Below are 9,995 nucleotides of genomic sequence, written 5' to 3' on the forward strand. Positions count from 1 at the left end.
AGTTTCACTTTGTTGCCCTCAGTAGAGTGCCCTGGCGTCATAGATCACAGCAACCTCCAACTCTTGGGCTTAAGCAATTAATTCTCTTGCCTCAGCCTCCCAAGTAAGTGGGACTATAGGTGCCCGCCACAATGCCTGGCTATTTTTAGAGACTAGGTCTCACTCTGCCTCAGGCTGGTCTAGAACCTTTGCACTCAGGCAATCCACCCGCCTTGGCCTCCCAGAGTGCTAAGGATTACAGGTATGAGTCACCATGGCCAACACTTCCCCTAATGTCATCATCTTATATAATCATAGTACACTTACTAAAACAAAGAAATGAACATTTGGCAAATCATTTCTATTAACGAAAATTGCAAACTTTATTTGAATTTGGCCAGTTTTTCCACTAATGTTCTGTATCTGTTATTTGGCTTTATAAAAAACAAAATACATTATAACTATTATAAAACATGTAAGTTGGCTTGGTGCCTGTGGCTTAAGCGGCTAAGGCACCAGCCACATACACCTGAGCTGGTGGGTTCCAGCTGGGCCCACCAAACAACAATGATGGCTACAACCAAAAAACAGCCAGGTGTTGTGGCTGGCACCTGTAGTCCCAGCTACTTGGGGGGCAGAGGTAGGAGAATTGCTTAAGCCCAGGAGTTAAGAGGTTACTGTGAGCTGTGATGCCACAGCTCTCTACCCAGGGCAACAGCTTGAGGCTCTGTCTCAAAAAAACAAAAACAAACAAAAAAACACATGTAAGTTAATTAAAAATAAAATAAAGCCCCTCCCTGCCCTTTAGGACATGGAGATATACACTAGATGCTGCAAATAACAGCATAGATGGTGTTGTAGGTGTGGCTTAGCAGAGGAGTTCTGCATTTCCCACAGTCAAGATACTGAGTAGTTTTGGGAACTGTCCAGGCAGATAATTTCTAGCAGAAGTAAGCAGTATTAATAAACAGACAAGACTATGTGATCTTAGTATACTTTTGTCCCTTGTCTTCCCAATAATTACTCTGCTGACCTTTCACCTCAGGACACTCTTCTTTGGAAGTCAATAGGAAGTACTTCTGTTTGTGTTGACCTAGTCAGGGATCCTCTACACCAGTGATTTTCAACCCGGGTGTCCTGAGAGGATCTTAGATGTGCCACAAATTTTTTTTTTTTGAAATGAGTTTACCTTTATTTCCTTTACTTTAAGCCAATCATGAGATTTCACAGTGATTTCTGGGTGGGGACAGAAGGGAGGTGGTGTTAATCATCATCAGGGCTGTGGCCCAGTTGGCCTGAGGAGTACAGGCAGGGCAGGCCCTCACTGGGGTAGCTGGAGGAGCACAGACTGCCCTGCTGGCAGGTAGGTGATGTTCCAAGAGTGCGACAGCTGGAATGCAATGTCCTCTGCAGCCTCCAGCTTGCGCAGCTTGATTAGGCCATCACCTGCTGTGGCCAGTGAGTTGGCAATCAGCTCTGCTGCCTTGGAGTCACCCTCGGCAGAGATGATGGCTGCCTTTTTCTGCTGCTCAACCTTTTCCACCACAAATCTGGCCCTCTCTGCTTCCTGCTGAGCCACCTGTTTGGCTTCCACCGCTTCTGTGAACCTCTTCCCGAAGGTCAGATATGTCAAGGAAACATCATCCAGGGTGAGCCTAAAGGTTGCTGTTCGTTCTGTAAGATCATCGCTCACCTGCCTGGAGACGAGCTCTCTCTGGGTGATTAGTTCTCCAGCATCAAAGCAAGCTACCACTGACTTGAGGATCTCTGTAGTAATAGATGGCAGCACACGTTCATCATAGTCCTCTCCAATGCTGGTGAAGACTCGAGGAAGCTGGCTGGCCACAGGCCGGAAGAGGATGTGCAGCGTGATGTTGACATTCTGTAAATCTTTGCTACCAGTGATGACTGGCACGTTACGTGGTTGAGAGCGACAGTCAAGGATAATTGGTTTCTGTACCCATGGGATGAGAAAGTGAGTCCCTTTCCCTACCACAATGTCCTGTACTCCACGGAATCGGTCAAAGATGACAGCTCTGTGTCCAGCATCCACATTATACAAAGCAGAGTTCACCATGCCTCCTGCAACGGCTAAGGCCAGGCCAAACTTGCCGATGGACTCAAACACTTTGGCAGCCATGTTTCCTTCTGTTGGACCCACTCACACCTGCTTCCACTCTGACCTCCACATGAATTCCCCCCACAAAAATTTTTAAAGATCATTAATTAAATTATTTTCCAAAGAAGTTCAAAGCATAGTAAGTATATTCTTTTTCTTTTCTTTTCTTTTCTTTTTTTGGAGACAGAGCCTCACTGTGTCACCTTCGATATAGTGCTGTTGTGTCACAGCTCACAGCAACCTCAAACTTTTGGGCTTAGTGATTCTCTTGCCTCAGCCTCCCAAGTAGCTGGGACTACAGGCACCCACCACAATGCCCGGTTATTTTTTTGTTACAGTTATCATTGTTGTTTTAGCTGGCCCTGGGCCAGGTTTGAACCTACCAGTCTCCATGTATGTGGCTGGCACCCTACCCACTGAGCTATGTGTGCCATCCTATATTCTTTTTCTTTTACTCTTTTTTTGATCAACATAATTTAAGTATGCCTCAGAAGTTTAACCATGGGTTCAAGTTGAGATAAAAATGGTTGAAACACACTGCTGTACACCAACAACCTTAGTTCGATACCTTCTTCTGGCCAGGTTTTACGTATGATCGATCCCAGTAGCAAAGGTCAGAAATCACCTAACTGTGTGATTGATTCTCGGAGCAAAGTTCAGAAATGCTCAAAATATAACAAATCCAAATCAATTATGATATGCTGTACTCTCTTCTCTGGTCTAGAATTATCCCAAGGCTATTAATTAACATCATCTTGTGAGTCAACACATCAATCAATCGAGCAAAAAAGCTATGAGCATGTAGCACTCTTACTGTGTATAAGGCTGTGCTGGATATGCAGGGGTAATGGCCCAATTTGAGGGGGCTTATAATTTTGTTAAAATCATTACCAGTATTTCACTGGAGAGGGCCAGAACAGCAAGAAGGACATGTCATGATATGAGATAAGGGTTAGAGCAGCGGGCTTTTTCCAGCTTCAATACATAAAACAGAGCTACTCTAATTGAAGAAAGGGAGATCTAACGCCCAGTACACTCCAGCTTCCTCTCCTCACTGTATGGGGCTCCAAATCTATCTCCAGGGCTTAGAGAAAGAAATTCTGAAGACCCCTTGGCAAGTGCAAAGGCACAAAGAGGACTGAGCATGGCTTGCTGGGGTTTGGGAATAGCGGGAGTGATATAAATGATTAACTGATACAATCATCTCTCCTTCTCTTTCTTTGTGGCTCCCAAATCAAATATTTATAAAATGATGTTGATGAACTTCACTAATATCAAACTTAACTTTCCAGAACAGAACAAACTTGTACGCAAGTCAAGTCAAGTCAGGCAAGTCAGCTTGTATAACTACTCTCCACCTCCTGTCAAGGTTCTGTCTTTACAGACCATAAGATTAGATGGAGGCTCTGAGTTTCCTATATGACAATCACTTCTCTCTGTAATGTGTGAGAGATGCTGAAAGAATTTGGAGCTTTAAGAACTGGTGCTAATAGGGATCCCTGTGGCTGTCTGTGACTGAGCTGCCGAGTGAGAATAAACAAGTTGTTAGATGCTTGAGAGCACCTGGCTATGGCATCAGGAGTTTAATCCCATAAATGGAATAGAAGCCAACACCCAGGAGGTCATCTGTGTTTCCTTTGAGTAGAGTGTAGCTGTTGCTAGCTGAGGAGGCCACTGATCCTAACTGGTATCATGTTATTTTGGATTCCAAGTGAGCCCAGCATACTGGGAGTGTGCTGGAAGAAGCCTGGCCTGAAGGGCTGTTCCAGACACACCAGCTGTTTCCTTATTAGGCCTCCCTAATATAGAGTCCTCTTTCGAAGCATAGAACTTGCTTTGCTTTTGTTTTCTCACGTAAGCTGTAGAAAAGTTTAGCTAAATGTCCACCCCCAAAAGTCAATACAAACATTCCAGAAGAGGCTTAGCTTTGAAGCAGAATGGGCTCTTTCCTAGGAGGACCTCATACAGGCACACCTTCTTATCTCCAAGTCTATTTCCTCCCTTATGAACTGGAAATATGCAGTGACATTATAAAAAAAAAAAAATCACTGACAGAGACTATCCAAGGGCAGAACTTTCAACAGGTTTCAAGCCTTTTACCTTTTGGCCCCAAGCTCCCATGGCCCCAATTCAAAGAATGGAGATTGCAAAACTATACCCAGGCAAAGAATAAGCTAAAGCCACTGACCCTCACTGAACTTAAAGGGTCATTTTCCTTTAATCTATAAAAATCTGATAATAAATAAACTGAGTTTTGTTCCAAGGTCTTTCTCTCTGCTCAAAATAAATTATATCTAGAAAGAAAATTCCTCTCTTCCACTTATCCAGCCATCAAGTACATACCTTTCTCCATTAGGCTACCTATTTGATTCCCTTCTTATCTCAACTGGTAGCATCTGTTTTGAGGCAGAGGGTTTAATCAGATGACCTCTTTAAGGTCCCTTTCAGGTCTAATTATAATCTAAGCCAAATTAAAACCTGGAGCCCAAGGAAAAGTTCCATTCAGTCTATTAAAAAAGGTCTCCCTCTCACTCTCCTGCATTCCAACATGAATACATATGTGCACTTTTATTCCCAGGTGCCTGGCTTCTAACTGCTACAGTTATAAATCTCTGGACATTGAAAATTTTCTATAAATCCTATTTTTGAGGCTATATTAGGGGGAGAGAGGAGGGCTATAAGAAATTATGAATTTAGCTCCTACCTTGACGGATTGCATTCTTCAGATGAAGGGATGGAAAGTGCAGCAGTGAAGGAGGCCCACAGAATAAAGCCTCCCAATGCTAGGTGTAGGTGAGCAGCAGTGAGCAGGAAAACTACCAAGACCAGACACAGTGTCCCAGGGTGGATGCTGAAAGCCCCAGCATGGCTGCTTTGCTTGGAGGACAACACTCCAATGTGTATTTGCAGGAACAAGTTAGTCAGAACAAGAAAGGCCTCTATACTGCTCCTGGACTGTTCAGTGCAGTCAAACCCTTGCTTATTCTATGGCTGTTTCTTCTGGCTCCTGGAGCCAAAGTGTTTTCTGCTCCTCCTCCCCCTAAGCAGTGGACTGAAGTATGCAAGAGGGTAAGCTGCTATCCAATCAATCTGTCCAAAGCTGTAAATAAAAGCCCACATATGCACAGTAAAGTAGGCTATAAGAAGAATCTAGATTGAATTACACAAGCCAGTAGTGAGGCCAGAGTGGGAGAGGTAGCAGAAAGAAGGGAGGAAAGCCTAGTTGCTCTTCAAGGAATCCTTTCATTCAAGTACAATTATACCCTTCCCTCAGCATGACCTGGCCATGTTCTCAGCAGAGGGGTCTGTTTCACTAGCAGGTGGCAGCAAAGACCATTTCTGCACACCAATAACTACTTGCTTTAATTATGGGTCTAAAAGCAATTACAATTTTTAAAATTTTGTTTAGACTCAGCACCTGTAGCTCAGTGAGTAGGGCACTAGCCACATACACTGAAGCTGGAGGGGTTCGAGCCCAGCCCAGGCCTGCTAAACAATGACAACTGCAACCAAAAAAAAAAGTAGTTGGGCGTTGTGGTGGGTGCCTGTAGTCCCAGCTACTTGGGAGGCTGAGGGAAAAGAATCGCTTAAGCCCAAGAGTTTGAGGTTGCTATGAGCTGTGATGCCACAGCACTCTACCAAGGACAACATAGTGAGACACTGTCTCTAAATAAATAAATAAATAAATAAGGGCAGCGCCTGTGGCTCAAAGGAGTAGGGCGCTGGCCCTATATACCGTAGGTGGCAGGTTCAAACTCTGCCTCAGCCAAAAACTGCAATAAATAAATAAATGAATAAATAAATAAATAAATAAAATAAAATAAATAAAATGTTGTTTAAACAAAACTTTTTGAAGAGAAAATTTAAAAAGCAGGTGCTAGAGTCTGGGTGAGTCTTAATGTATTTTGGAATCTAGGTTCTATAATGATTCAGAGCATGGATTTTGGTGTTAAGACAGGGCTGTGCTCCACTTTGCCAGTTGTGGAATTCTGGGAAGTCACTCCACCTCACTAAACGTCAGCTTCCTCATTTGTAAGATTGTCATGATATTTTTTTTCTCAAAGGCTTTAGGTAAAATTAAATAAGATACTGTACATAAAAGACCTGACACAAGGTAAATGCTCAGTAATATGTCACTTATTATCTTTGAAAGATGATTAAGGGAGTCCGTTCCTCTCTCCTTTTCCAATTTCCCAGGAAACCTAAAGGTTCTAGATCTAGAGAAGTGGCAGACAAAAACTGCCAAAGGAAACACAGAGTCATGTTCTTCTTTTCTCTAGCCTGCCCTAGGACTGAATCAGTTGTCCTATGCCCAAAAGACTTTAGACAGCTAGTTGGCCCTGGCAGCTTCCAGGTTCTCCTAAAACAAAGACACTGATCCATCTCTAGTGTTACCTGGTGTAGGGCATGCTGTCAGACTGATGGTGCTGCTTCTCCTGGGGCCCCAGATCACCCAGATCAGATCCCAGTAGGTGAAGGAGAGAAAGAGTGTGATCCCAAGTTGGCAGGATAGGTCTGTCCAGGCTGTTGTCTGCCCATCACAGCTGCCTGTGAGGCCTATGGGTTAATAATAGCAACTCTGATGCCAATGGATTAAGACAGAACTGTAGGAGGTGTTTATTTTTATACTCTGGCGTCAGTATCAAGTTCTACTGGTTACTGCCCAAATCTAGGGCAGCTTCCTGCTCTAGGAGTGGTCTCAGTCTTCTCCAGGTTGCTAAGTTAGATTCTGGAGGACGTAAGCCTTATTGAACAGTTCAGCATTATCAGGGACAGGGAAGGGGAAGAAGAACAAACAGAGCTTTCTTTCATATGTCCCGTGAAATCTCTGGAACTATGTGGACCTCACAGCATTCTCAATGAGTTAAGTAGGCACTGCTGTTTTGAACAGGGAACACACACACATACACACAAATTGAACAGGGAACACACACATATACACACAAATTGGCTGCACTGAAATGATCTTTAATAAAATCAAGGAAAAACTGCCACTCAACTAACCAGAAGTTCAGCCTTGTCTCTCACAAGTCCTAGACTAATGCAGTGAGTGCCGACATTGTAAAGAAAAAGAAAAAGCCTGGGTTCTATAGGACAATGGAGGGATTAGGCTGGTCTTCAATTGATTAGCATGATTTTTAGCGGGTACATCAAATTCCTTGCAAATTTGTGTCATCAGAGCTCCTTTCCTAGACATGACACACTAGGATAGAAACCACAAGCAATTAGCCCTCATTCGGCCAGGAGCCAATGTCCAGATAATCTTTCCTGAAAGCTTCTTTATCCCATTGCCTGAAGACTGGGATTCCAGAGACCTCATACTTTGACCACAGTATCTGGAACTCTGTGGATACCCCACACATCTCCCCAAAAGGCAGCTTTTGACACAAGTTTCTATTTGCTCCATCAGGCAGACAGGAGTGTGAGGGAGCTGACAGCTGGATAGCTGATGTAAATAAATGTAGACTGGCCTAACTGAAGGGCCATGTGCACAGCAGACTGTGGTGGAATGACAAAAATGTACCACACACCAGGTAGGAATGCTGAAGTGCGAAGAAAACAGCCAAGTGCACAGAAACAGTGACTCCATCATCTTCCTGCCTGTGACTGACTCATAACCCCTCATCAGTGACACAGTATGCCAACACCTTAAGGAGCCAGGGTGCTAGCAGGAGTTAGGCTGGTGAAAGACTCATCTAATACATTTTTTCCCTGTCATTCAAAGCTTATCCATTTGGTCATCAGAATAACAATGGCAGCCTCAGAAACAACCAGATTTGATCACTAGTGATAAAGGAGTTTCATCACAGCTCCATCTGGAAGCTACTCATGCCTAGGACTGTGGCAGGATGCCCAAGGCTAAGAAGACTGCTTTTATTCTTGGCTTTTTCTCTGACTTGCTGGGTCATCTGGGGCATGGCACCTGTGCTCTCAAATGTCTAGGTTTACCATTGGGAAAGGGGGCTAATTATGTCTACCTTCTGGTGTTGTGGCAAGCAAAAATATCTGAAAAATAAAAAGCATAGTAACAGGAAAGATAAATGCTATGAAGCCTTTGGACTAAAATATTTCAGAAATATACTTGTTATCTGTGCATACAGGTAGAGTGCTCCAGTGTTCTTTCCCTTGGGTTTTCCCTCTTCTTAGGCCTATTGACTGTGTTGGGAAATGAGACTGGTCTGTGCTCAGAGGTACAGTACACTTCTTTCAGGTCTAAAATCCTCACCTCTGGATCAAGGAGTAGGTGAAATAGTTAGGAATCTGCTTACCTACACACCAGGTATTAATATCCACTAATGTGTAATAAGGAAGGTAGAAATATGAAAGCAGAAACACATACTTCCATTCCTCCTGCTTGTCTGTCTAGGGGTCACGAACCTAATTCTCCCCTGTGCCTGGGCCTGGGACACTGACCTGAGGCCTGTCTCCCACGGACACAGGATTCAACAGCAGGACTTACTGGTCCTAGCCTAAGAGGCCTGAACAAGCAATGTTAATAAAAGAATGTATTCCATTGCTCAGAACAAAGGCAGTACTGTATTCTAAACTCAGCACAAGCCTTCCCCTTTTCTAGCCCAGCAATCCCTTAGTATGGGGCTTGTTTGCCAGGTCTCCAGAACTCTTGAAGGAGACAGAAATCTGTTCTTTATTGAAACTCACACCTCTTTTTCTCTGAGTATGTAAAGATTCAAAACAGATGTTCAAACCTCCTACACTCTCACCTTTCAGAGAAGCCCCTGGATCAGGGATCAGCAAACTCTTTCTGTAAAGAGCTGGACAGTACATATTTAGGTTTTGTGGACCACATAGTTCTGCCATCTATTCTTTTTAAAATTTTCTTGTAGTTTGACAATTTATAATTATATATATTTATGGGGCATAAAGTGTTGTTAGGATGTTAAATGATGTTTATGCACACAAAGTGGAATAATTAAATCAAGCTAATAAACACATCCACAAACTCATTTTTTATGGTGATAAATTTTTTTTTTTTGAGATGGAGTCTCAAAAGAGTGCTGTGGCCTAAGCCAAGCTCAAAGCAACCTCAAACTCTTGGGTTCAACTGAACCTTTTGGCGGCTCAACCAAACCTCCTAAGTAGCTGGGACTACAAGCACTGGCCATGATACCCAGCTAATTTTTTTACTTTTAGTAGAGATGGGGTCTCATTCTTGCTCGGACTAGTCTTGAACTCCTGAGCTCAAGCAATCCCCTGCCTCCGCCTCCCAGAATGATAGGATTACAGGCATGAGCTACCGTGTTCTGCCTGGTGAGAACATTTAGAATCTATACTTTCAGCAATTTTGAAATGTATGATATACTTTTTTTTTTTTTAAAAACAAACCTTTAAAAACCATTCTTATTTTGTGGGCCATACAAAAACACCCTAGATGGGCGGCGCCTATGGCTCAATGGGTAGGGTGCATACACCCAGGCTGGTGGGTTTGAACCTGGTCTGGGCCAGCTAAACAATAATGACAACTGCAACAACAACAATAAAAATAGCTGGGGTTTGTGGCAAGGTGCCTATAAATCCAGCAACTTGGGAGGATGAGGCAAGAGAATCACTTAAGCCCAGGAGTTTGAGGTCATTGTGAGCTGTGACATCACAGCACTCTACCGAGGGTGACATAGTGACACTCTGTCTCAAAAACAAAAAAAACCAAAGCATAATACTTATAATAGTATTAGCTATTATTTATTATCTACTTTGTTGCCCACCATACTAGATGTTTGTCATAAGTGCTCTTCTAATCTTCACAATAACCATGCAAAGTAGATGTTATTATTCCTATTTTGCAGTGGAGGAAACTGAGACTCTTGCAGAAATTCACTTTATCCAAGATCACATAGCTAGGGAAGTAGGCAAGTTGGGTTTTTAACTTTTTTTTTTTTTT

The 9,995-nt window shown here is 43.2% G+C and overlaps 1 protein-coding gene and 1 pseudogene across 3 annotated transcripts in view; both read right to left on the minus strand.

The window, feature by feature from the left end:
• The window catches only part of RUSC2 (RUN and SH3 domain containing 2), a 74,342-nt gene that overhangs the window by 44,343 nt on the left and 20,004 nt on the right, over positions 1–9,995 (minus strand). The window lies entirely within an intron of this gene.
• LOC100949298 lies at positions 1,150–2,209 on the minus strand (annotated as a pseudogene). Its single transcript, XR_001161711.2, has one exon. The product of XR_001161711.2 is annotated as a prohibitin pseudogene (transcript).

Source organism: Otolemur garnettii, unplaced genomic scaffold (assembly GCF_000181295.1).
Source record: "Otolemur garnettii isolate 467f Iridium unplaced genomic scaffold, OtoGar3 scaffold00172, whole genome shotgun sequence".
In the NCBI taxonomy this organism is placed as follows: Eukaryota; Metazoa; Chordata; class Mammalia; order Primates; family Galagidae; genus Otolemur; species Otolemur garnettii.